This window comes from Gavialis gangeticus, unplaced genomic scaffold (genome assembly GCF_001723915.1).
Source record: "Gavialis gangeticus isolate Ggan-Ray unplaced genomic scaffold, GavGan_comp1, whole genome shotgun sequence".
In the NCBI taxonomy this organism is placed as follows: Eukaryota; Metazoa; Chordata; order Crocodylia; family Gavialidae; genus Gavialis; species Gavialis gangeticus.
The window spans coordinates 138,724,504-138,730,176 of record NW_017729032.1 but is presented as its reverse complement, the minus strand read 5'-3'; the positions used below and the strand labels follow the sequence as shown (position 1 = coordinate 138,730,176).

Sequence of the window (5,673 nt, the reverse complement as noted above, 5' to 3'; positions counted from 1 at the left end):
GCTCCTTGTAGGCTGGAAATCTGCCAGCCTGCAGAAAGCTCTTTGCAAAACTGCAAAATCCATGGGTTTCTTTGTTAAAATAGAAATGCATGTTTTCCTCTGGTAAAGGGGAGGAAATCCATGTTTTTCTCCATTTTTCTACGGGAAAAGGAAAACCCAGATACCTACTCATGATATACTGTATATGGAACTGGCCAACTAATAATACTTTAGCTCTTGAGACAAAAACCTCATGTAGTACTGTAGCAGGGCACTAAGGTGCCTGCTACTCCTGGGAGCAATGAGGAAGGAGCCCAGGTGCTGGTTGCTAGGGCAACCAGAGGGAGCCAGTGACTCATACCTGTCAGCGGTCAGCTGACCAGAAGGGGCAGGGCCTGGCTCCCATTTAAACCCCAGGGCTGAGTTTCTTGTTAGCAGCCATAGAGGAAGGAACTCTGCTGGAGTGAGGAAAAGGATAGGGCTTGAATGACTGAAGAAGGCAATACCAGTGAAAAGGCAAAACCCTGGAGTGGTGAATGTTGTTATAGCCAGACAGCTTGAATTTATGTTATAGCCTAGGGGCTTGAGCTTTTTGTTTACTGTTTACAACTGGAGGTTTGGGTGAGGCTATTAGGGGATGGAGGAGGCTTCATATTTGGGGGTGCAGACCCCAGTACCAGTGAGGGTGTAGCTTTTGGGGGGCACAGACTCTTGGGATGAGACTAACCCTGGCACTGGAAGGATGAGCTTAAAAAGGCCAGGGATGCCTGGTGTGGGGGTGTGCAAGGATATATCTATATATATATATATATATATATACATAGGGTTTTTTGTGCTGTTATCAGGACTGGCTGGTTGCCCCTGGTTTTGAACTGGTAGCCTCTTTACTGTGGAGCTGGCACCTGCACCTCTAGGCTAGGGGATACCTTGCTCCAGAAGGGAACAGAAAAGGAAGCCATGAGCCTCCAAGCACTTGAAGGAAAAGCTAGAGCCTTGGGGTCAAACCCTGTGTGGTGGGTTTGGACAAGGAAGTCTAGCTAGAAGAAAAAGGGGTCAGGCCACTCTAGGAGAGACCCCAACATACCCAATAGAATAGGCAGTTTTCCATTCTCATAATAAATTATAACAAGATGTGGCAGGGAAGATTAGAGCAGGACAGAAGGATTCCAAGGGCGCCCCACATAAGGTGTGGATGACTAGGAAGATGGCACCGGGGAGGGTGACCCGTTACAAGTACCCATCTTGAGTAGTGATTACAGAAATGCACAAAGGACGGGAGTCTCCCCTGGAGTTACTAAGTGGCTGAGGAACTATTCAGGGGAAGATGGATCCTCCTTCAGATACTGGTAGCTCTCTCTGCTCCTGCTTCTAAGGGGTACTGCAATGGACTGGAAGTCCTACAGAGCTGGAGGGCATCTGGTTGCACTCCCTCTTCTGCTGTGCTCTCTCTCTGCCCAGCAAAGATGCTGTATACTTCTGAATAACTTCACTAATTCTCTTTCCTCACCTTAGCATAAGGAAACCTCCACAGTCCCAGACAAAGGAGTCTTTGTCCTTCCCTGATGAATATCTTTTAAGTACTTTCCAAATATTAACTAATCTTAAAACAGCAAGGAATCCTTTCATTTCCTTTTTCTTGTGTAAGAATGTATGGGGGATGGAGGGCAGAAGACATTCAGTGCTGTTATTAAAATATATTAATAGATCTGCCACTTATTGATTAATTCTGTTATATTAGTTGGATAGATGGAATATTTGGATATAAGACTTGAATGAAACATTAGTTATGACTTTTTTGTCTCTAAACACCAATTCTTATATAAAAAACCATGGTATTTCTAAAAGCCTAGTATTTTGTGTATTATCGCCAAAGTTTCTCATCAAAAGCCTAATTCTGCAAGTCTTTGTTCACAAACATCTAAGCTAAGTCTCTCCTCCAGTTTATAGGGTGGATCTTCTGTTGTTTTTCATGCTGCTGGGAATTCTTTTCTTGTGTAGGTATGGCTGGGTTAAGGCATAGGCAGGCTCCAGTCTTGTGTCCCATACCAAAGTATGCAAGTCCCATGCTAGGACTTACATGCTTTTGATTTAATCCTCACCTTCCTTTTTTATTTTATAAAAGTAAGTTTCTAGCCTCATGGAATCAGAGAAAATGTGACAAAAAAAAGTCACAAAAGTAAAATCAATGTAAAAAAAGTATGTCTGCTAGAACCAGCCTGGGACAATAGGTTTGAGAGACGCTAACTAGCCCCATGTCCAAAGACTTGCAGCTCTGGACACTTCCTTCCTTACCAGTGCTACTTAGCAGAGGATTCAGTGGCAGAAAACACAGTACAGCAGACCCAAAGCTATCAAGCATGCCCACTCTGACTCTGGAATAGGTACTGGGGACTCCATCTGCTGCTACCCATCTCCAAAGGGTGTTTCTCAAATGGGTGAGGGGCTCTGCTTCTATTCCAGGATGTAGAGAATCTCCTGTTGCTGTTTCTCCTTGGAGAAAGGATGGTCTCCTTCTTTTTCCACTGTATAGTAGGTGTAGGGTCACAGAGAAGGGGTGAGGTTTCTGGGGACCTGAGATATGCATAGATCCCCACATCACTTGTAGGAATCCCAAGTAGTACTGTTGATTCAAGATCCTTAATTTAGTGTCTAGTCCATCAGGATCGGTAGGACTATGTCAGCTGTGTTCTCCATTGTCCTTTTAGAGTTTATAACAGCATTACTACTTCTGTTTTCTAATGCTGGTAGAAACAATTCTGTTGTATTTCACTGAATTTATTCTACTGAATAAAACAACTTGAATATAACGGACGTCGCTTGTTTGTTTCAGAGCCTTTAATAATAATGGTAACCCTTCCTACTCTTGGAAAATTAGATTTTGCTGCAGGGCTCAGTGTTTTCTCAGGTAAATTAAAGCTTGTCTGACTGACACAGATCATTGTGCATGAAAGAAAGGAAAAGAAAAGAGTTCAAAATGTTTTCTTTGGATGTTTTCTGTTTTAACCATGTCAGTGAACCTAGGGAATAAGGTTAAAAAATAAGGCTAATTAGTGGATGTCTCAGTACCAGTCACTGTATAGTACAAAGAAGACAACACAGTTAATGACAACTCTTAAAACAGGATGTGTGTCAAGCTATTCAGGGATCAAAGATATACAAGACAGCCGAAACTGCTCACTATGGAAACTGAAGTAATTGGCTTGAGAAGCTTCACAAAAATATATAAAGCAGATGCTCACACATATTATTGGATAGCACCTTCAATTTCATACCAGAAAGCCTCAAAAAGTGGAATCTTGTATAGACAAAGTTTCTTCTTCAGTTCAACTCTTGAGATTGTTAGACCTAAACATTACTCAAAGAGACAACACATCAGGAAAGCTAAATATCCACTGGTAGAATACCTGGATCCTCATATCTGATCTTTTCTAAAGCAAAGTGAGACACAGATATAGACGACTTCAATGGGGAGATTTATATTATTACACAAAGGCAATGACTGAAATAACCACCTTGAATTCCAAAGACCTGTCTATCTTTTGTAGGTTTGAGGGGAAATTGGCCTGCTCTCTACCATGTTTAGCCAAAAGGGAAGGTTGTGTTCACTGATGGTTTCAACTTCTTTACCTTTCTTAGAGTTTCTAGAAGATAAATGTTAGTGTGCAGCCCTGTGCGGAATTGTAAGGTTTCAAGAGGCACCAGTGAGATTAGTACTGTCTATTATGTACAGTATTTGTTATCTGAATTTCTATAACGACTATAAGCACCACAGAGGGATCTGGGCCCTCTGAACAATCTAGTTGCCACTTTTGTTCCTCTTCTGGTTTCAAAGGAAGAAAGGTCAGCAATAAATAAATAAGAAAGCATGTAGTTGTTAAGCAGACAAAAACATCAAAATACTACATTAGAGCTGTAGTTTTTTGCTTGCTAGTAAGAAAGTGGACCTTCATAAATCAGTTGGCAATAAACACTGAATAATCTATTTAGCTTGGCTACTTCCTTAATTGCCATAGAAATGGCCTCAAAATATTTTGGAAAATGTATCCTGTATGAAAAGTCTTTTAACAGTTACCCAGAAAAAGGTGCTTGTGACCTAACTTTAAATTCTATCTGGGAAACAATGCTACATGTGGAAGTTGAGAGGCATTCATTAGTGTTTAAATCCATTGACTTAGTGTAATGGAAGAAATTCTGTTGAGTTGCTTTAGGCATGAATATGGTTCTTTTTTCTTAGTGAGACGTAAGTCTCATTAGAAAGTTGTGCATTGAAAGAGTTCAATTTAAGCTGATTTATTCAAACTATTTAAAAAAAGGGGCTGGTGGGCTGTTCTGTGTTGTTTGGTCAGGCCACAGAGTAGGAACAGATTGAAACTAAACCGAAATAAACCAAGAACAATAATAAGAACAACAAGAATGCTCATGGGATGTTGTGCCGGATTAAGACTGGTTTTAGTAGCAATTTCAGTTAAACTTCCTTGCGTGGAAGAATGCCATGGCTAAACTTTACACTAGTTTATTCATGTGACTGCAGGTGTTACTCCCTGCCTTCTAATGTGTTAGCAGCTGACAAAGGCATACCCATCCCTAGTAACAAAACTGAGTGTCTTTGTTATCTTGTCAGTATTGAACAAATAGAATGTACTAAAAGTGCCAATGCTTGGATTTAACATAAATGTTCTAAACGTTTTTGTATGTTGGACAACTGGCAGTAATTCTTTACCTAATTGCTTAAATCAGTGATGTCAAAATCATCTGGCCCCATGGGATGGCTAAGTGGTGCAGGGTTGGTTGAATGGCACTGGGCCGGTCCCATGGACCAGATTGATTCCACATCCCTACCCATCCCATGCTGGATCCAGCATATGTAGCTCCTGCTCTGACCAGCCTGGGACCCAGCTGGAAGAGATTCGCATCCTGGGTGCTTGGCTATCCTGCTAATATCCCCGCCTCATCATAGCCAGAGTCAGGGCAAAAGACCCAGGTCTGCTGGCCAGATCCAGCCCTTGGGCCATGTGTTTGACACCTCTGGCTTAAACAGATGACAGCCTGATTCCATTCTCTTGAATTCAGACAGCCGGGCTGTTTACTTCAAAAGAAGTCAGGCAGGTATCACTATGCTCATGGTCAGTCTAGAATTTTGAGAAGTGGGGGTTTAGACAGGGAGGTGCATCGTTCATCACCACACATAAAACAACACGTATTTTTCTCCAGTTAAAAATAAACTAGAACTTTACTAATATGTGAGGGGCAGAGCTGTATGATTGTTTGAGACTGAAGCAAAAAGCAATATAACTTCACTGGAATGAGCTAAAGACAATCTGCAGGGCTGTGAAATAGCAGCTCCTAGTAAGGAAACTCCTAACAGTGCAGAATGGTAGAACAAAGGCTAGCTCCACTGGTGGAACATCAGACCAGGAAAGGGGGTCATTAACACACGCAGAATTAAGAGTTTAGTAGGAATCAGGTACATTATCAAGAGCCATGAATCAATCAACTCTCTCCTCACTTCCTGACCAGAAATGCTGCTGCCACTGCCAGGCAGCTGGTTTTAAACTTTGTGTGGAGCAGGAATCAAAGACGGAGAGGGTGCAAGCACACCTGTCTACCACCCCTGGATCTGCCTCTCACTGTGCTCATGTTGTTTGGTGGTGTACAAGTGATGTTGTAGCTGAGAGGGGCAAGGATTTCTCAGGG

At 42.0% G+C, this 5,673-nt stretch overlaps 1 long non-coding RNA gene across 1 annotated transcript; it reads right to left on the bottom strand.

The window, feature by feature from the left end:
* Positions 1-2,803: 2,803 nt before the first annotated feature.
* LOC109303461 lies at positions 2,804-4,860 on the bottom strand. Its single transcript, XR_002099125.1, has 2 exons — positions 3,219-4,860; positions 2,804-2,996 (listed from the first exon to the last, which is right to left on the bottom strand). It is a non-coding gene; the product is annotated as an uncharacterized LOC109303461 (long non-coding RNA).
* Positions 4,861-5,673: the final 813 nt, after the last annotated feature.